The sequence below is a fragment of the Dama dama genome, chromosome 11 (assembly GCF_033118175.1).
Source record: "Dama dama isolate Ldn47 chromosome 11, ASM3311817v1, whole genome shotgun sequence".
NCBI lineage: Eukaryota > Metazoa > Chordata > Mammalia > Artiodactyla > Cervidae > Dama > Dama dama.
Window position 1 is genome coordinate 53,623,640 of NC_083691.1, and position 23,593 is coordinate 53,647,232.

Sequence of the window (23,593 nt, forward strand, 5' to 3'; positions counted from 1 at the left end):
ACTACTTAATCCAATTTTATGTGAAAAGTAATCTCTTTCTCATCTGTGGTCTTCTTTCTTGTGATTGTGGTTGAAGCTAGAGGACTAGGACAGAATGAATGGCATCTCTTCATGGTAGTAGTGCTTTTCCACAAGTATGAAATGACAATCTGGCTTTCCCTCTGGAGAAGCAGTAAATCTCAGACTCTGATCAGGAATGACAGGGACTTTGATCATGAACTCATTCTGCTCAGGATTACCTTTCTCAGCCTAGTCTTTTTCTTCACTGTCCAAAGTCCAGAGTATGAATAGAGCAGTTTGACAAGATTCAGTTATTTTGCATCATCAGCCTACTGACCTTCTTTCCTCTATGAAAAGTGGAATTCTAGTGTAAAAAGGCAGTGCCAGAAGGATGGAATGGAAATGTCCCAGCTGGTTACTAACCAGGTCTGTGAACTTCAGTTTTATTCTTCCTAAGCCTCACTCTCCTCATCTATAAACTGTTTGTCCCACCTGGTTTTATTAGATTATCAAATGAGATCATGTATACTTAAAACAACATTAAAGACAACATTCAATAAGATGTTTTGACTGCTCATAGGATTAACACAATTCTATTGAAAGAATCTTGAAAAAAAATCAATCTTTAATGTTTAATTCACTGTATTGCATTTATTCCAAACTTCTTGTAAGCAATAGTCAATCTCTACCCTCTTTGGCATTTTTAACACTTTTAATTATTACTTATTTAAGAAATTAAAACAAAATTACACTGAAATGATTAACACTGCTTTGTAGGAATTCCAGTATAAGATCACCTATAAGTTTCACAAAATCAGGCTGGCAACACGAGATCTGTGAGAGCAGGACATTTAACTAGATTCCACCTCCCCACAGCTTGTTTTGGGAGAAGAGACCTGTGGGTCATTGATATATGATGTAAATTAACTTTATTCACAATTATTTTAGGAAAAAAACAGAAAGACTGTCTCAGTTTATAAATCAATGATAAGTAAAGAACTAGTCAAGACTCTGCTCAATATTATGCAACAACCTAAACAGGGGAAATTTTGAAAAAGGATACACATATACTGTATCACTTTGGTGTACCCTTGAAACTATCACAACATTGTTAACCAACTATACTCTAATGTAAAATAAAAAGTTTAAAAAAAATAATTGAAATAAAAATGCTATGCCCTGTACACTTCACTTTTCTCTGTGACCCACTTCTGTTTGAGACCTTCAGTCATCCCTTTGAGGAAAGACGTCTAAATCATAAGATTCTTATGTCATGGGATTTGTTTTTCAATCTTCAAATATGTACTGCATGTCTACAAAGGTCCATACAATCCACTCTTCAAGGTGGTGGTGGTGATGCAAGGCAAACAAGATGAGGTCTAGAAGAGTACCAAGGTGGTCAATAAAGGTATGGATTCTCAGTGTTATGTTTATCTTTTATTTTTGTTCTGTTCTTCCAAATATAAAACTGCCCATGCTACATTTATTTATCTCTTTCAATACTTAAAAAGACTAAGGATATTTGAAATAAATCTGCATAAGTTCACAATTTAGTAACAATATCATTCAAATCTCCCTCCTCCACTTTTTTTTTTCCTGCTTTTCCACTCTATCCACTCCACCCTGCCCTAAGTCTCCATGCAGAAATTATGTCTCAGCGCCCCTGTCTTTTCTTAGTCTTTTTTATCATATGTCTCTCACAACATTTATCCTTGTCCTTTATCTTCTGTTAAAATTTTGTATGAGTCTGTTTCATCCTCCCTGGTTTCTTATAATCTCCTAGAATGCAGAGTCCATATCTGATTCAATTTATTCAATCCCATGACTTCTAATATATACATGAGCAATATATATCAGAATAATTCTTCCCATGACACTTGGAACATTGCCTGGAACATAATAGGTGTTCAATAAATATTAAATCCAATGAATGATTGCATGATGTCGGGCTAAATTGAAGGACAATCCATATATAAATGTAAGATGTAATTTTTAGTGCCCTTGGCAGTTTTGAAGACTGTAATAATTACTTCTGCCTTTTAAAATATCTATTTTTTCCAGACAAGAGACAAGAGAGAAATTTTTAAGTCTCCTTTTGGACTCCAGATGCATAGTAAATGCAAGAAACCTATAATTAAAGTAATAAGATATTTGAAAAATCAATGCCCTTACCAGAAGGTTAGGTCATTTTGTAAAATTTAAGTCTATGGACAAAACCTGAGATTCTGTAGCTGTTATCTAGGTGATGGGTCAAGTAAGACAATTAGAGAGTTAAATAAGAATTGCTTAGACCCCAATGACAGTCAAGAGCACAAACCAATTTAATGCAATATTCTTTTTCACAGTAGCATTCAGAGAGAATGAAAGCTTCTCAATTCATTACACACTTAACACTAGATTTTATCTTCTCAGTGTGGAATGTATTATAATGACTGTGAAGTTTCATGAAATGAAGTTATTATGTTATTGGTTGACTAGTGTGAGCTCCATGAAGCTGGTATGCTAGAAGCGAATTAAAGTTTTAATGGAGACTCTTATACTCAATTTTGTTTTCTTCTACTTATTAAATTAACAATCATCTGCAATTCTAATGAGTCTTTCCCTGTTCACTTCATTGTTGTTATTGTTTTTGATAAAAAATTTCATTTTAGTTTTCTTAAATAAATAGAAGACATTGGCTTAGGGTTTGTTTTGTTATTATTTTAAAATTTAGGGTTCAGGTTTTTCCCCAGCCTGATTAAGATATAAAAATTGCAAATATTTAAGATGTACAATGTGCCATTTTGATATAAGGAATTTTGGTGTGGTGATTATACCACAATCAGGCTAATTAACATAGTTAATTACCTCCCCTCACATAGTTACCATGTGTCCATGTGTAGGTGCATACACACTTAAAATCTACCCTTAGCAAATTTCAAGTATACAATATAGTATTATTAATTATATTTACCATGCTCTACATTAGATTTCTAGAGCTTATTCATCTTATAACTGAACATGTTATAAGACCAACATCTTCCCATCCTTAACATTTTCCAGCTCCTAGCAACCACTGTTCTACTCTATAGGTTTGACTATTTTAGATTCTTCATGTAAGTGCTATATCATATTTGTCTTTCTGGGTCTGACAGTTTAAAATAATATCTTCTAAATTCATCCACAATGTGGATGAATAATATGGTCTAAATTTATCCACAAATGGTAGAATTTCCTTTTGTTTTAAGGCTGTATTATATTGAGAGGGAAAGAGAGAGAGATTTACCTATCTATCTATGCATCTATGTATCACAATTTCTTTATCCATTCACTCATCAACAGATACCAAGATCATTTCCATATTTTGGTCATGGTGAATACTGCTATAATAAAAATAGCATCTTTTAATAAGTGTGGAGTTTGTTGTCATTGTTTTATTTTTGCCTCACAGACATCTTCTTCGTGTCCATCCCATTAAGGTCAAATGTCTTCTGTGTATGGTTGCCGAAAGCTAAACACCCACCATCAATTCTGCAGTGAGTCCAATGTCATTCATTTTTAATCTAAATCTGAATAGATTATTGGTGGGAAGTGGATTCAATTACACACCAGGAAATATAGAAATTAATTTATATCTCCTATGATTTTGTTTTAGTTTTTCTAGACAGTAGCTCATCTTTGTCACCAGGAAATAAAGAATATCTGAAGGAAACAGTAGGCCACAGAAGAGTCTAGTGAAAAGGGTGTCCATATGTTGGGATGACCCAGTGTGGGTAACTGAGCGCAAGCAGTTGTTGTTTTTCAGTTGCTCAGCTGTGTCCAACTCTTTGTGACTCCAAGGACTGCAGCACACCAGGCTTTCCTGTCCCTCACAAACTCCCAGAGTTTGCTCAAACTCATGTCCATTGAGTCGGTGATGCCATCCAACCATCTCATCCTCTGTCATCCCCTTCTCCTGCCTTCTATCTTCCCTGGCATCAGGGTCTTTTCCAGTGAGTTGGTTCTTCACATCAGGTGGCCAAAGTATTGGAGCTTCAGCTTCAGCATCAGTCCTTCCAATGAATTCAGAGTTGATTTCCTTTAGGGTTATCTGGTTTGATCTTCTTGCAGTCCAAGGGACTCTCAAGAGTCTTCTCCAGTACCACAGTTTAAAAGCATCAGTTCTTCAGTGCTCAGCCATCTTTATGGTCCAACTCTCACATCCATACATGACTACTGGAAAAACCATAGCTTTCATTATATGGACCTTTGCTGGCAGAGTAATCTCTCTGCTTTTAATATGCTGTCTAGGTTTATCATAGTTTTTCTTCCAAGGAGCAAGCATCTTCCAAGGAAGCAGTTAAAGTGGTATTCCTGTCTCTTAAAGAGTTTTCCACAGTTTGTTGTGATCCACACAGTCAAAGGCTTTAGTGTAGTCAGTGAAGCAGAAGTAGATGTTTTTCCTGGAATTCTCTTGCTTTTTCTATGATACAATGGAGCCCAAGCAGACTAAGGAGAAAGTTCAGACATGGAAGTGGCCTAGTGTTAGTCCTCAAAAACACAGAAAGGGACTTCCAAGTTAGTCTCACATGTGATGTCAGAGTCCAAGCTAGATGAGGTGGCTATGTGTGGGGTTGGCCTTGTGTAGGGTTTTCTAACTCAACCAGGATGAGAATACCCATAACAGGGCATGACTAGGTATGGGAGTTCAGAACCCCATTAGGAGGAGAATGGTGTCCCATGTGAGAGTGAGTGGCAACAGCGATAAGAGATTACATATATATTCGGGGTTGGTCAAATCAGTACTTTTTTTTTTTTGGTGCCCAGCTGTGCACTCTTTGTGACCCCATGGACTGTTGCCTGTCAGGCTCCTCTGTCTGTGGAATTTTCCAGGTAAGAACTGGAGCAGGTTGCCATTTCCTATACAGGGGATCTTCCTGACCCAGTGATCAAACCTGCATCTCTTTTCTCCTGTATTGGCAGATGGATTCTTCACCACTAACATCACCTGGAATTAGTACATAAACTAAGGAAAACAGAGCCAAGTTTCTCACTGTTGGAGAGCGGAGTCACACATATGGAAAGGGAGAAAATTAGTATGAATCCTGAAATGTTGGGTTGAAATTATTCTAAAAAATAGTGACATCTTGATAGCAATAAGATCAAGCACCCAGACTTTGTTTCTGAATGCCAGTCTCCACTTAAAAGGGATCAGGAATCTTTGAAGAAATGGCAGATTCCAAGACTGAAAAGGCAATTATAAATTAAAATGTTGCACAAATTAAAATGCTGCACTTCCTAGTTAGATGTAATGCAATGTCATATTTTGATATTTCTGCCAAAGATGTATAAATCAAATTAAATTATGAGGAAACATCAAAAAAATCCAATTTGAGAGGCAGTCTACAAATTAATTGGTCCATACTCTTAAGAGTGACAAGATCTTGAAATTCAAGGAAACAGGAGCTTTTCCATATGAAAAAGAATAAAGAATCATGACAACTAAATACAATATCTGCTTCTGAACTAGATCCTTTCACTAAGAGTTACATTATTGGGACAGTTGCAGAAACTTGACTGAGATTGAAGGAATAGAGAGAAGTAATAGATGGATGTTAACTTCTCTGATTTTTATCACTGCACCATAGCGATGTAGGAAAATACACTTATTTGTAGGAAATACACATACCAACACATTCAGTTCTTTGTATTGTATTGTACTAATAGCTACTCTGTCAGTGTGGGACTGCTCCAAAATAAAAACAAATAAAATCAAAATCAAACTGAATGTACATATGCTTTGAGCAATCCTACTTCTAGAAATCTATAGAGGTGCTCAGGTAAGAGTATCAGGGTATTGGCATAAATATATTCATGCTAACATTGCTTATAATATGGAAAATTTGAAGACAGTCTAATCTTGAACAACAGAAGGAGTGTTAAACTGTGGTCAGGTCATGTCATACAATATCATAGAGCTATCAGGAAAAGGTTGATCTCTATATATAGATGTTCAGGACATACTGTTGAGTGACAAAAATGCAAGATGCAAAACAACATATACAGTATAATTTAATTTTCATTGAAAAACAACTCCAAAACAATCAAAACTAAATGCAAATTACTTAAAAGTACATGATTAAATTAATCTGCAATATATATATATATATATAAGGTATATATCCACATACACTTTAGTAATTCCAGATCATTCTTCTGTTTTATTTCACTCCCACTTACTGCATACACAGACTAAAATGGAAATTTACACAGCAAAAATAAGCTCAGGTTTTGATTGATCTTTTATTCAACTTTTCAGATCCAAATGCTTTTTTGCAACAGCATAAGCAGCAAATTCTAACTTGTCTTCAACCCCAAAAGCAAAAGCATCATCCTCTTTTCTATAAGATCAGGGTTTTCTTAGGAGAGAAACATTCACGTTGTTTCAGTCTAATGGTTTCTTAACATTGGAGTGGGAATGAATTTTCTGACCTACAAGGGCCCATTTTCTTTTTTTCCCCTTCCTTTTTGTTCATTTTATCTTCATACAACAAATACCTTTTTGTGAGTTGATGCCCAGAAAAAAACTACTGTTGGCATTTCTCTCTCTTTTTTTTTAACCCAGAATCATAACCAAGACACAGCCCACTGATCTATTAATTCCACGGCTCAGTACCTTAGCCAAGAATCTATAAGACTTTTACGAGGGCAAAAATGATCCTCTTAGAATTTTATACAGAGATATTTGGTAAGCCTCTTCAAACTCAGGAGATCATCCCCAACTCAACTATTCTGAAGTGAAAGTGGAAGTGTTAGTCACTCAGTCATGTCCAACTCTTTACAACCCTATGGACTGTAGCTGGCCAGGCTCCTCTGTCCATGGAATTCTCCAGGAAAGAATACTGGAATGGGTTACCATTTGCTTTTCAAGGGAATCTTCTTGACCTGGGGGCTGAACCTGGGTTTGCAGTATTGCAGGCAAATTCTTTACCATCTGAGCCTCTAGGGAAACCCCAATTATTCTTAATTCACTTCTTAAGGCAATTTCAGAAGGAGCATCACATCAGCTACTACTTTCTAGAGGAGAAGCTGAAATACTTCAGAATACTTCAGTACCTCAAATACTTCAAAATACTGAAAGGTATTCAGCCATGCTGTTGGTTTCCACCAGCTTTCCATGTGGTTTTCCTCAGGGAGAGATAGGAAGGTATGATTTAAACCCAGTGATACCCCCAGCATGACAAAGAACCCCTTCCTGCTCAACTTATTTTATTTCTTGTGATTTAGAATTCCCCCCTTAAGAACCAAATGCTTTGAGTATATGATTTTATCACCACAGCACTCCATAATGGGAAGTATTGTCATTCACCTTTTACTGATGAGTAGACTGTATATAACTTGACAAAAATTTGCTTCTAATACCTTCATATTTTTAAACTTTTTTTTCTGTTTATCACCTTGGCAGCATTCATTCATTCATTCCACAGATATATACTGAATATGTGCATGTTCTAGGCATGGGGATATAACAGTGATTTAAGAGGAAAGAGTGTGCTAACATATTGATACATTCTACTTTATTAATCTTTAGCTCTTTCCTAATACTTGAGATGAAATATTTTCAATAAAGCCCATCTCTATACTATTATTATCAAAAAGATTGTATATTGAATTGTGATTATTTATTTAAATGTATGTCATCTCCACTGATCAGTTTTAAGGTTCCCTGAGGTCAGGGATAGCCATTTCTTACTAAACTTTTGGTTTCTGACTTATTTGCTATGAAGCCCTGAAGCCTGGTACATATTTATTACATTTTGAATGAATGATTATCAGGCTCATTCCAATCAGGGAGCTTATCATCACAGTTATGCTTTTCCTTTGCCAATCAAAATGTCTGCAGTCTAATCATTTTTGAGTTTTACTCTGTGTGTCTCATTGCCTTCCATATCCAACCCATGTTAGAAAACAGGGTGTGATGCAGTGCCCAAGGGAAGAAAAAAGCTTCGCATTCAAGGTCACCATTTCTGTGACAAATACAGTTTGACTCTCATGTGAGTCTTGAAAGATTGCATTTAGGGTATCCTTAGGTTGAGTAGTGTTTCCCTATAAGAACCAGATGATGACAGATAGAGCAGGGCCTGGAGAAAGAGGTGACCTGGTATGAGGGACCACTTGGCACAGACACAGACTGGTCCCTAGAAAAAAGGGTGGTTTCTATGAATTTCCAGAAATGATTGAGTGGATTCTTTTACTCTGTGTTTTACTGTGTAAAACACAGAAGAACAACCACCAAAGTAACTATGCTCATTAATATGATTTCACTTATATCCATAAGCTGGAGACACCCTGAAGCATTAGAGAAATTAAAGTACTGAGAACCAAGGAGCTGATATGACATCTTCATTATTACACAAGAGCAGCAGCAGCTGCTGCTGCTGCTAAGTCACGTCAGTCGTGTCCAACTCTGTGTGACCCCATAGACGGCAGCCCACCAGGCTGCTCTGTCCCTGGGATTCTCCAGGCAAGAATACTGGAGTGGGTTGCCATTTCCTTCTCCAATGCATGAAAGTGAAAAGTGAAAGTGAAATCGCTCAGACGTGTCCAACTCTTCGCAACCCCATGGACTGTAGCCTACCAGGCCCCTCCATCCATGGGATTTTCCAGGCAAGAGTACTGGAGGTTGCCTTGTCCTTCTCCACAAGAGTAGAGCAGGGCCCAAAACTAGGTTTCCACACTCAACTCCAGCAACTCTGACCATATTCCAATTCAACTGCTTTATTGAATCACAGTTCCCCTACTGAGAAGACATTTCATTTGTCTTCACTAATGTAAATCCTATCCAGGCTTCAAACTTCTGACAAAGCTCGTCCCCTATCACATTTCATGGGATATTTGTTTGATGATAGGTATCTGTGGGGCTTCCCTGGTGGCTTCGTGGTAAAGAATCCACCTGCAATGCAGGAGAAGCAGAAGGTGTGGGTTTGATTCCTGGTTGGGAAGATCCCCTGAAGGAAAAAAAGGACAATCTGCTCCAGTGTTCTTGCTGGGAAAATCCCATGGATAGGTGGGCTACAGTCCACGGGGTTGCAAAAATTCAGGCAAAACTGAGCATGGAGCAAGCAAGGTATCTATAGATGCCTTAAATCTGTACACATATTTTGGTAATAAATTATGTCATTTCAATACTTCTAAAGAACATAACAAATCAGTGTAATATCAGCCATACAAGCAATATATTACATAAATATGCACTGATCACCTTGTTTATGCCAGAAACAATTCTAGTATAACATTACCCACATATAGAAGGAAAGGAAAACATGAATCGAGCACCTAGTATATGTCAAATGTCATTCTAATAAAACATTATTCACAGGTGGAGGATGGAATTAGCAGGAACGAGCATAAATTGAGGCACAATCTTTATTGCATTATTCCTAAAGAAATGAGCATGCATTGACTGCCTATTGTGCACCAGGTAGCACCCTAGATAACATTATTTATAACATAGGGGAAGGGAGCATGCCTTGAGCACACACTATATATCAGACACTATTCCTGTACAACCTTACTCACAGAGGAAAATAAAATAAGCAGTCATTAAGTGCATAATATATCACAGATGCTGTTCTGCTACAGACTTAGTCATGCAAAAGTGAAAAGTAAGACTTTGCACTAAGCACCTAGTATATGCCAGGCTTTAGTCTAATACATTAGACACACATTAATAGAAGAAAAAAGGCATGCATTGAGTGCCTAGTATATACCCTACAATCATCTTTCTCATAAGTAGCAGGGGTGGGGAAGAAAAGTATACATAGTGAATTGACTATAAGGCAGATGTCTGTGTGCATGCTAAGTCACTTCAGTCATGTCTTACTTCTTGCAACCCTGTGGACCGTAGCCAGCCAGGCTTCTGTGTCCATGGGATTCTCCAGGCAAGAATACTGGAGTGGGTTGCCCTGCCTTCTTCCAGGGGATTTTCCCAACCCAAGGATCAAACCCACGCCTCATTATATTTCCTGCATTGGCAAGTAGGTTCTTTACCATTAATACCACCTTGGAAGCTCCATCAGGCAGGTACTATTCTGAAACTATATTACTCACACATAGCTCAGGGAACAAGAAGGCATTGATCACCTATCATTACCAGGCACTATTTTAAAACAGCGTTATCACATGTAGGTGGAAAAAAACAAGTAGAAATTTGTACCACCCATAATCTAAATAGTATTCTCGCCCCAGCATTTGCACACCTAGGAGAGCCAACAATGCATGGAGCATCTACTGTGTGTCAAATATTACTCTAATAACACATTACTAAAATGAAAAAATAAAAGTATTTTTGGTGCCTTTATTGTTGCCCAATTTTCCCACTGCTGCAAAGAAAACAGCATGCATTTCAGCCTTCTCCAATTTGCATAAATATGAGCTGCAGATACTCCAAAAATCATATCTGAGTGTGAATTATAAGGGTTCAAAGGTTTGACTGAATTACCACTTTCTTTAATTCACACAGTTTGCCATTGTTAAAGCCCACTTTCAAATGCGCACTTCTTTCGGGGAAGTTTGTTGATAGGGGCTAGCACTATTCCCAGATGTGAAATATGTGTCCTTCAAAAATCAAATAATCTGGCTGGGTGCTATGCTTCTTGATTAGTTCCACAGGTAAGCAATGCAAGAAATTGATTTTGAGTTGCTTGGGAAATTTCACAGATGGCTCCTACCTTGTTTATTATGAAGAAGTTCGCTGTTTAGGGGTACCCTCAGGTCTTTGCTGAATTTATTAACCAGCCTCCATAAGTCATATGTGTCATCATTGTATTTAAATCACTCTTAACTCACTTTTCAGTTCCTCATATTATCAAAATATTGTCAACATAGTGCATTATTACAGTTGGGACCTGCATCAAGTTTGAGTTTCCTCCAATCAAATACTGATAGCAGATAAATTCAAATAACCCTGTAATAATACAGTGAATGTTACTTACGATCCTTCTTATAGGAAGGCAAACTGAGACTGGTAGTGGGAAAAAGCATTGGCAAGACCAACTACTGAGTATCAGTGTCCTTTAGTGCCCCCCCCCACCCCCACTGATCCAACTATCTCAGAGTCTTCTGATGCTATAGGTGGAATTATTTTATTCAACCCTGGACAATCTACTATTAGTCTCCATAATCCATCTGCCTTTTTCATCATCAAACTGAGCTACTGTGTAGTGAATTTCTTGGTACCAACACTCCAGTTTCTAATGTCACTAATTTGAATAGCAGTTTATTTTTTTTCCACTAGTTATCTTATATTGTTTCAAAATAACACTCTATCACTGTCTGCAGTTCCTGATTTTGGAGCCCAAGAAAATAAAGCCTGTCACTGTTAACCTTGTTTCCCCATAGAAATAGAGGTATGTTAATCTGTTTAATTATGTATATCTGAAACCATGGCTCAGTGGTACAGATGCTGCTGGGACAGTGACGTGTAGTTTGTGTGAGACAGTCTATTCAGCCCTGCCTGGTGTGATGGTAGTCTCTTCAGAGAAATGTATGTTCCTGTATTTAGTGATATATGTGTGTAATTTTGTGTTTGTTGGTGTGACCACTATGGTGTTTAGTGATATATGTGTGCAAAATATTATTTGGAGTGCCTGTTTGTGTAATATGGTAGTTATATATTTGTGAGCTACTGTATTAATAGAACTTAATGTCTGTGGTAGTGTTTTAATGATACACATGTGAGACCGCGGTTAGTGGTGCCTGGTGCGTGAGTCATTAGCTTGGTTATATAGGAGCAAAACACCGTGGAAATAGCCTGGTTTCTGTGTTAAGAGAACTGTGTGAAGCACTATGTTTAACAGTGCCTGGATGTCTGCTGCTTTGTTTAGTTATATATGTGAGAGACATTCACATTTAGGGATTCCAGGTGTGTTTCCTACTGTGCTTAGTAATATTATTTGAGATACTGTTTAGTGATGCTTCATGCTGTGCCACTTCACATAGTAAATTGTGGGCAAAGATTTGAATTTAATGCTGTGTGTGTGCTATTACATTCAGTGATATATGTGTAAGACACTATGTTTCATGCTGCTTTTGTATTTGCACTCTGTTTAGCGTTATACTTAGCGATTACACTTAGTGGTAACTTGATGTGGATGGGTTTCCCTAGTGGCTCAGCAGTAAAGAATTTGACTGCAGTTCAGGAGACCACCTGCAATCCTGGTCAGGAAGATCCCTGGACAGGAAGATCCCCTGAAAAAGCAAATAGCAACCCACTCCAGTATTCTTGCCTGGGAAATGCCATGGTCAGAGGAACCTGATGGGCTACAGTCCATGGGGTCTCAAGAGCCAAACATGATTTAGAGATTAAACCACCATGAGGGTATGCACTAGTCTATTTAGTGATGTATGTGTGAGACGCTATTTCCAGGTGAAAGGTATGTGTATCATTTTGTTTAGTGATATTTGCAGAAGATATGTTTTTGGTGGTGCCAGATGTGTATGCTTATGTGTTTACTGATCTATGAGTGAGATATTGTCAGTGGTCTGTGGATGTTTGTGTTGTACTTAGAGATGGATGTGTGTTACATTGTGTTTAATGTGATGTGTATTAGATTATGTTCAATTGTTTCTGTGTGAAATACTTGGTTTGTGTTATAATGGATGTGTGATAATGCATTTAGTGGTGTGTGTGGCAAGAGTTTTTATTAGTAATATGTGGATGTGAAACATAGAGCCTAAAGGTATGTGGTGTATGAGACAGTGTAAATCTGTCTGCAATGCGGGAAACCCAGGTTCGAGCCCTTGGTCTGGAAGTTCCCCTGGAGAAGGGCATGTAAACCCACTCCAGTGTTCTTGCCTGGAGAATCCCATGGACAAAGGAGCCTGGCAGGTTAAAGTCTGTGAAGTTGCAGAGTCAGACACAACTGGATGAATAATACTTTTCTTCTTCTAGCTAGTGGTATGTATTTGAAGAAAAAAAATTTATATTGTATGAATTATATTTAAAGCTTTGTGGTATTTTTGGAACTCTTTGCATTAATATAAGTGTAAGACGCATACGTGTGATGCTGGGTCCAGTGCTGAGTGTGTGCTGCTATGCTCACTGACATGTGTGAGACACAGTGTTTAGTGTGGCCTATTGTGAGTGTTACGATGTTGATGACACACATGTGAGACATCACACTTAACTGAAGTCTGGTGCGTGGGCTGCTCTGGTTGGTGATATATGTTTGAAGCGCTGCGTTTCGCTGCGCTTGGTGTGTGTGTGCTACCGTGCTTAGAGCTACATAGCAGGAGCTTATCTTTGTTTAGTGATATAAAGCTTGTTTGGTGGTGCACAAGATGTGTATGGCACAGTATTTAATGACGTGTGACACTGTGTTCATTTGCGTGTGGCACTGTGTTTCGTGATAGACCTGAAAAACACTGGGCTCAGCAATGCACGGTATGTGTACTAATCGTTTAGTCTTGAATTGTGACATATTGTGTTACTAGGGCTAGGTCACCATGCATAGTGATACTTGAGGGAAGCATGGTGATTAGTGGTCTGTGTGAAGTACTTTGTCAGTGATGTATGTTGAAACTCAGTTTAATAGTGTTAGTGTATGAGTTACTGGTGGGCTTCCCTGGTAGCTTAGCTGGTAATGAACCTGCCTGCAATACAGGAGACCCTGGTTTGATTCCTGGGTCAGGAAGAGCCCCTGAAGGATTAGGCTACCACTCCAGTATTCTTGGGCTTCCCTGGTGGCTCAGCTGGTAAAGAATCTGCCTACAACGCAGAAGGTCTCGGTTAGATCCCTGGGTTGGGAAGACCCTCTGGAGGAGGCATGGCAACTCACTCCTGGAGTCTTGCCTGGAGAATCCCCCGGACAGAGGAGCCTGGTAGACTACAGTCCATGGGGTTGCAAAGAGTGGGACATGACTGAGCAACTAAGCAGAGCACAGCATGTGAGTTACTGGAACAGAGATGCATGTGTTACCATTTAATTTAGCAGTGCATGGTATTTACACCTCTTTCAGTGACACATATTTAAATTCTGTGTAATAGTTCATATGTGTGTTACTACACAAGGTGATACATGTATGAGTATGTACCTACTTAGCAGAAGAGCTATATTTACTTCTTTAGTGAAGTGTGTTTGGCAGTATGTTACACTGTAGTATTTTGGTTGGTGATATACGTGAATTATGTTGAAAACCTGTGCTTCACAGTGGCCTGTGTGTGTTTGTGTGTGTGTGTTACTATACATAATGATATATGTATGAACCAGGATGTTTACCAATACTTGGTACACATACCACCTCATTTTGTAATTGAAGACAAGTCCGTGTGCCTGGCACACAGTGAGGCCAAACTACGAAAACATTGGCATTTGGAGCAGAGAAAGGTTTATTTCAGGGCCATGAAAGGAGATCTCTTGACTCATACCCTCCTAAAACCCCAAACTCCCCAAAGGAATTCAGCAAAGCTTTTTTAAAAGTGAGGTGATGGAGAAGCACAATTTGGTTGTTGCAAAATTTCTTGGTGACAGAATCCATTATTCTTACAACTGTTCAGGTAGGCCAGGTTAGAATGTTCCTATAAATTTCCAGCAAAACAATTGTTATTCTCTGTTCTACAACTTTTTTTTTCTCTCTATGAATGGAAAAGCATTATACCCTTACAGTTCAGAGCCTTGAGAATGCACTATCCATATGTTTCAAGCTAAAGGCAACACTCTTAACTCAAAGCAAAAAGCAACAGAATACAAAGGTTAAAGTAAAAGAAATAGATCTAATATGGAGTCGGATTTGCTCTTCCCTAATAGAGCTCCGTTACATATGTGACACGTTGTATTTGTTAGTGCTAGCACATGTGTTAACACATATTGTCATCTATGTGTGAAATACTGTGTTTAGCACCGAATGGCACATGCTTAAGTTTGTTTAGTAACATATGTTGATATCCTGAGTTTAATAGTGTTAAGTGCATGTTTTTAACACATCTAAACAAACACTATGCCTCTCACACACGTCATTAAACACATTATCACCAACAAAAACTGCCACCAACACTGTGCTTCAGGCACACACACAAGCAGGCACGATGTCTCACACTGATTTCACTAAAGTCATTGACACACATACAACATACCACTAACCCCGTGTCTAACACTGGGCCTTACACAAGCATCACTAAACGCCTCATCACAAGCAACACACCCTGAGCCTGGTGTCTCACACACAGATTATTAAATACACAGCAGGCACACACACATCAAACTACAAGCAGTGTGACACACGCACATGATTAAACCAAGTCTCACACAAACCCTAATAAACCCAACATCTCAGACACACATCACTAGAAACAGCACCACTAACACAGCACAACACTAAACCCAGTGTCTACACAGGGTCTTCACAGAATCTACACACATCATCAAACTCAGAGATTCACACACACACACACACACATCACTTAAAAATGATCAATTAAAATACTTTATTAGCATTTCACACATTACTAAAGCAATGCCCTGCACGTTGTATGTGATCACACCGATACCATGTAGTCTCATAATTACTCATAATAGTATTACTCCAGCCACATGTCAATAAAAATATATCTCACACACATCTGATAACACATTTCTTCACACATATGTCACAAAACCCAGTGTCACACACACACACACACTGCAGAAAAGTAAATGCAGTGTCTGTTACAATTAGTGACATATGTGTGAAGAAATGTGTTATCAAATGTGTGTGAGATATATTTTTATTGATATGTGGCTGGAGTAATACTATTATGAGTAATTATGAGACTACCCATGGCTGATTCATGTCAATGTATGGCAAAAACCACTACAATATTGTAAAGTAATTAGCCTCCAACTAATAAAAATAAATGAAAAAAAAAACCACAGTGACTCAAACTTATCATTAAGCATTATCATACAAATCAAATACCATTAACTACACACACATTACCAAAATACTTTACATGCATCACTAAATATAATATCACACATCATTGTCATTAACACGACTCACAACTACTTTAAAAATAGTGACCCAAACTTATCATGAAACACACTCCCATACATCACAGACCACTGCACACAGTGTCTCATACACACATTGTTCACACAGTGTGCTACATACACAATAGTAAACACAATAGCGCACAAGATAAACTAAAGGCAATATTTCACACACATCACTAAACCACCACTGCATACACCACACGCCACTAACATTTCACATATGTCACTCATCACAGCATGACACACAATCCCTACCACTAAACCCAGGGCCTCTCATACACATCACTCACCACATACCACATATACCAAACAAAATGTTTCAACATAAACCAGGAAACACAGTATCACACCTTCTTGCTAACACAATGAAAGAAGCTCTCATGCTTGAATACCTGGTATATGGCAGGTACTCTTCCAGTATAACATTATCCTCTCAAGGGAAAGGAAGTTTCAGTACATGCCAGGATAATTTCTAGTATAATAGTTGTTCACACATAAATGGAAATGAGTGAGCATGCATTAAATGCCTAATAAATTCCAGGTGCTCTTCTAATAAAAAATTCCCTATAGTAGAGTAGAACAGCTAATACATGCCTGGCATTATTCTAGTACAAAATTTCTGACACATGGAAGCGGGAGACAGGCAGGCACTGATTTTCCGGTATATGCCAGGTACAATTTCTGTTTCAACATTACTCACCCATGGGAGAAACAAACTTGCATGCATTAAACCTTATATGCTCCAATATTCTTCTGTTACTACAGTACTCACATAGAGTGGGAGGAAGCAGATCCAACAGCTATAATACACAAAGCTCAGTTCTAATACACAGTTACTCACTCACAGAGAGAAAATGACAGTGAATGTGGCACCTAGTTTGTGCCAGGAACTATTCTAGTACATATTTACTAGCACACAGGGTAAGGAAAGGAGCATGAGTTTTACACGCAGCAAACACCAATCTAGTGAAAATCACATATATACAAGGAAAAGGTGGGGAGGGAAATAAGACTCTGTATCAAGCATCTAGTACATGCTAGGCAGCATTATAGTATAACATTATTCACACAAAGGATTAGAAAGATGCAAGACACATTAATCGCCTCCTATATGTCAGGTGCATGCATGCGTGCTAAGCCTCTTCAGTCATGTCCAACTCTGTGCGACCCTATGGACTATACCCGTCCAGTCTTCTCTGACCATGGGATTCTCCAGGCAAGAATACTGGAGTGGGTCACCATGCCCTCTTCCAGGGGAAACCCAAGTCACTTACATCTCCTGCATTGGTAGGCAGGTTCTTTACTGCTAGCACCACCTAGGCAGCCCAGTGTGTTAGGTACTATTCTATTACACATTTATACATAGGGAGGGGCTTCCCTGGTGGCTCAGAGGGTAAAGGGTCTGCCTGCAATGCAGCAGAAGGGGTTCGATCCCTGGGTCGAGAAGATCCCCTGGAGAAGGAAATGGCAACCCACTCCAGTATTCTTGCCTGGAAAATCTCATGGATGGAGGAGCCTGGTAGGCTGCAGTCCATGGGGTCACAAAGTCAGACACGACTGAACAATTTCACTTTCACTTTTCATATGTAGGGAAGAAAAGAAATGTGCATTCACAGCCCACAGCATGCCCCTGTACTATTTTATAATGTTGCTCACACATAAGGAAAGGGAATGAGCTTGCATTCAGAGCTTAGTAGAGTAAGACACTACTCTAGTTTAATGTCACTCTTAATTAAGAGGAAGGAAGGGAGATTACATTGAGTACCTAGCATATTGAGACATACTCCACTACAGTGTTACTCACATATAGAGGAAAGGAAACAAGCATGAATCAATCATCCAATACATGGCAAGCACTTTTCAGTATAGCCTTATTACCACATAGGGGAAGAAAACATGCATGCCTGAGTTACCTAGTATAATAGGCACTCTTCTGTCTAGTATGCCATTATTCACACAGAGAAAGGAAATGGATACACAAAGAGGCCACAGTATATAACCTGGCACTACCTTAGCATAAGTCATACATTGTAGAAAGGATCAACTAGGTATTAATGCCAAATATATGACAGGCACTCTTCCAAGAAATATTATCCTCACATAAAGGAAAGAAAGGAGAATACATTTAGCAACTTGTTAATGCCAGGCATTATGATTACCCACCATGACTCATGTAAAGAGGGGAAGGAAAAACAATGCATTAAGTGCTTAGTGTTTACAAAATGTTCTCCTAATATAAATTTAATAAGAAGGGGAGAAAATAAAGATGCAGGAAGCACCTAATGTATACCAGGCAGTGTTTCAGTAAAACAAAACTTGCGTAGAAGAGACTCGCATGAATTAAATGCCTACTATATGCCAAGAATTATTCTAGCAAACATCACTCACTTATAAAAGAATTGAGGAACCACTGATAAAATAAGCAGATTGCATAAGCGGTTTTAGAATTTTAAAAAATCATCTTGTACAATATGGAGACCACCGTTAATAATACCATATTGTATATTTGAAAATGGTAACTATGTGTACTAATGGATGTTAGCCAGACTTACTGTGGTGATCACATAGCAAGCCAGACTTACTGTGGTGATCACATAGCAGTATATACAAATACTGGATCATTATGTTGTATACCTGAAGCTAATAGAATGTTATATGTAAATTATACCTTAATAAAAAATCTTGAATGCTGAAGAAAAAAAAAAAAAGAATGAGACAAAGATTGCTAAGCATCTACTTTGTCACAGGCCCCTGGAGGAGAAAATGGCAACCCACTCCAGAATTCTTGCCTGGGGAATTCCATGGATGGAGCCTGACAAGCTATACAGAACATGGGGTCGCAAAGAGTCAGACACAACTGAGTGACTAACACTTTCACTTTCACTGTGCGACAGGCACTAGCTAATCTAGTATGGTATTACACATAGGTGGAAGATACAATCATACTTTGATTATCTAGTAAATGTAAGGAAAACATATTCAAGCATATCATTACTCACAGATAGGGGAAGGAAACAAGACATTGATTTAAGCAAGATGTATTCTCACACAATCTTACTAAAAGGAGAAAGATGAGCATTCCTGGCACTTCTAGTACTACCTCTAGACTATTAAAGTAACTATCAGCTATTAGAAGAAAAGTAGTAAATATGCTTTATGTGCCCCATTTCTGCCAGTCAGTACTGTAATACAATATTACTTTTATATAAGACAAAGATCACAAACATGTACTGAGTGCAAAAAATAAACCAGACATTGTTCTAGTACATTATTTACGTACACAAAGAAGGAAACAATATTTCGTAGAGTGCCTCAAATATACAAAGTTCAACATGACTCGCAATACAGTGAAACAAGTAATGATCAATGCAAAGAAATAGAGGAAAACAATAGAATGGGAAGACTAGAGATCTCTTCAAGGAAATTAGAGATACCAAGGGAAAATTTCATGCAAAGATGAGCTCAATAAAGGACAGAAATGGACCTAACAGAAGCAGAAAATATTAAGAAGAGGTGGCAAGAATACACAGAAAAACTATACAAAAAATATCTTCATGACCCAGATAACCATGATGGTATGATCACTCACCTAGAGCCAGACATCCCGGAATGTGAAGTCAAGTGGGCCTTAGGAAGCATCACTATGAACAAAACTAGTGGAGGTGATGGAAATCCAGTTGAGCTATTTCAAATCCTAAAAGATGATGCAGTGAAAGTGCTGTACTCAATATGCCAGAAAATTTGGAAAATTTAGCAATGGTCACAGGACTGGAAAAGGTCAGTTTTTATTCCAATCCCAAAGAAAGGCAATGCCAAAGAATGTTCAAATTGCCACACAATTGCACTCATCTCACACTTTAGCAAAGTAATGCTCAAAATCCTCCAAGCCAGGCTTCAACAGTACGTGAACCGTGAACTTCCAGATGTTCAAGCTGGATTTAGAAAAGGCAGAGGAACCAGAGATCAAATTGCCAACACCTATTGGGTCATCAAAAGAGCAAAAGAGTTCCAGAAACACATCTACTTCTGCCTTATTGGCTGCACTAAAGTCTTTGATTGACTGTGTGGATCACAACAAACGGTGGAAAATTCTTAAAGAGATAGGAACACCAGACCACCTTATCTGCCTCCTGAGAAATCTGTATGCAGATCAAGAAGCAACAGCTAGAACTGGCCATGGAACAACAGACTGGTTCCAAATCAGGAAAAGAGTACATCAAGACTGTATATTGTCACCCTGTTTATTTAACTTATATGCAGAGTACATCATGTGAAATGCTGGGCTGGATGAAGCACAAGCTGGAGTTAAGATTGCCAGGAGAAATATCAATAACCTCAGATATGCAGATGACATCACCTTTATGGCAGAAAGCAAAGAGGAACTAAAGAGACACTTGATGAAAGTGAAAGAGGAGAGTAAAAAATTTGGCTTAAAACTCAACATTCAGAAAACTAAGGTCATGGCATCCGGTCCCATCATTTCATGGCAAATAGATGTAGAAACAATGGAAACAGTGACAGATTTTATTTTGGTATGGGCTCCAAAATCACTGCAGATGGTGACTGCAGCCATGAAACTAAGAGACACTTGTTCCTTGGAAGAAAAGCTATCACCAACCTAGACAGCATATTAAAAAGCAGACACATTATTTTGCCAACAAAGGTCCATCTAGTCAAAGCTATGTTTTTTCCAGTAGTCATGTATGGATGTGAGAGTTGGACTATAAAGAAAGCTAAGCACCAAAGAATTGATGCTTTTGAACTGTGGTATTGTAGAAGACTCTTGAGAGACCCTTGGACTGCAAGGAGATCCAACCAGTCCATCCTAAAGGAAATAAGTCCTGAAAATTCATTGGAAGGGCTGATGCTGAAGCTGAAGCTCCAATACTTTGGCCACTTTATGGGAAGAACTGACTCACTGGAAAAGACCCTGATGCGGGGAAAGATTGAAGGCAGGAGGAGAAGGGAACGACAGAGGATGAGATGGTTGGATGGCATCACCGACTCAATGGACCTGAGTTTGAGTAAGCTCTAGGAGTTGGTAATGGACAGGGAAGCCTGGTGTGCTGCAGTCCGTGAGGTCACAAAGAATCGACATGACTGACTGAACGGAACTTTTTATAGGGCTGGTAATATTTTGGTACAAATTTGCTCACATTATGGAGAAGGAAACAGTCATGAATGAAGAATGTTGTATATGCCTGACACTACTATGGTGCAATACAACTCACATATTGATATAGCAAAGTAAATATTCATTGATTTCCTAATAGGTGACAAATGCTAATCTAGTATTGTGTATTATTTGAATACTAACACAGAGGAAAACGGAAACCCTAACATACATGGAGTATCCAGTATAAACCAGGCAACATTTTAGTAAAGAGTTATTCACAGATAGAAAAAGCCAGCATGCATCTATTGGGTGCCTAGAGTATGCCAGGTTCTATACTAGTATAATGTCCTTAAGATATGAAATAGGCATACATTAAGTGACAAGTGTATGCCAGAAAATATCAATAAATTTTTAATTTATTTATTTTTAATTTGAGAATAATTACTCCACAATATTGTGTTGATCTCTGCCATATGTCAACAAGAATCAGCCACAAATATACACTTGCCCGCCACCCACCCCCCGCCCCGCATTGTCTGCTGAACCTCCCTCCCGCCTCCCAACCCACCCCACCCCTCTTGGTTGTCACAGAGCATCAGGTTTGAGTTCCCTGCATCATACAGCACATTTCCATTGCCTATCTATTTTACATATGGTAATGTATGTATTGGGCTTCCCTGGTAGCTCAGCTGGTAAAGAATCCACCTGAAATGCAGGAGACCCCAGTTCAATTCCCGAGCTGGGAAGATCCCCTAGAAAAGGGATAGGATACCCACTCCAGTATTCTTGGGCTTCTCTGGTGGCTCAAACAGTAAAGAATCTGCCTGCAATGAGAGAGTCCTGGGTTAGACCCCTGGGTTGGGAAGATACCCTGGAGAAGAGCATGGCAACCCACTCCAGTATTCTTGCCTGGAGAATCCCCATGGACAGAGAAGCCTAGAAGGCTACAGTCCATGGGGTCAGAAACAGTTGGAAATCACTGAGCGGCTAAGCACAGCGCCGCACAGTGTATATGTTTCATGCTCTTCTCTCAACTCCTCCCACCCTCTCTCCCCTCACTGTGTCCACAAGTCTGGTCTCTGTGTCTGGATCTCCAGTGCTGCCCTACAAATACATTCATCAGTACCATCTTCCTAGAGTCCATGTATATGTGTTAGTATACAATATTTGCTTTTCTCTTGCTGACTATTTCACTATGTACAGTAGGCTCTAGGCTCATCCACTTCATTAGAACTGACCCAAACGCATTCCTTTTTATGGCTGAGTAATATTCTATTGTACATATTAATACAGCATCACTCACAAATAAATGGAAGAATACAACTGGATGGTGAATGCCTAATATTTGCCAGATCCTATCCTAGTACAATCTTCCTCACATACAGAAAAAGGAAACAAGCGCTTAGTATTGCCAGGCACTGTTCTCCTACAATATCACTCAAACATAGGAGAGAAAACAAGATGCCCTGAGCTATAGTATTTTATGCATGCATGCTAAGTCACTTCAGTCTTGTCTGACTTTTTGCGACCCTATAGACTGTAGCCCTCCAGGCTTCTCTGTCCATGGGATTTTCCAGGCAAGGATACTGGAGTGGGTTGCTATTTTCTCCTCCAGGGGATCTCCCAACCCAGGGATCAAACCTGAGTCTCTTACTCTTCCTGCATTAGCAGGTGGGCCCTTTACTACTAACACCACCTGGGAAGCCCCATAGTTGTATAGAACTATTCTATTACAATTTTATCCACACAGAGATGGGGAATGAATGCAGTGGGCATCTAGTTTATGCCAAGCACTTACCAAATTCAAACATAGGGAACAGGAAGGAAAATGTATTGAGCGCTTCCTGTATGCCAGGTCCTATTTTAGCACAACCTTACTCACACTTAGTGGAAGGAAACAAGATCACACTTGGTATTGAATATATGCCAGACACCATTCCAGTATGTTACTCACACACAGGCTTATTTTGTTTCTCAACTTGACAGTAAGATTGTCCCAGAATAGTACTTGAGAATATCCTAGTACCACATTACTCACACACAGTAAGGAGCAAAGCAATTGCACATTGAAACACATGCATAAGACAGGTATTATTCTAGTACAGCATAAATCACATCTACAGAGAAAGAAAAATGCATTCAGTGTCTCCTAATATATGCCAAGTTCTATTCTGTTAGAACATTATTCACATATGAGTAAAAAAAAGCACAGAAATATGAATTGATCACATAAAAGCATCCAGGAAACATTCTAGGACATTATTACTTATAGACAAGAAATGAAAATGAGCTTGTATAGTTTAGTAAGTACAGGCCAGCAATTATTCAAGAATAAATAGCACTGCTCACACGTAGTGGAATTAAGCAAGCGTGCATTGAGTCCTAGTATATGTAAGGTGCTATTAATTACAAACTTACTCACTCATTGAAGAATGAAATGAGGATATAATAGGCACCTAAGAAGTGCCAGACCCTATTATATGCAACA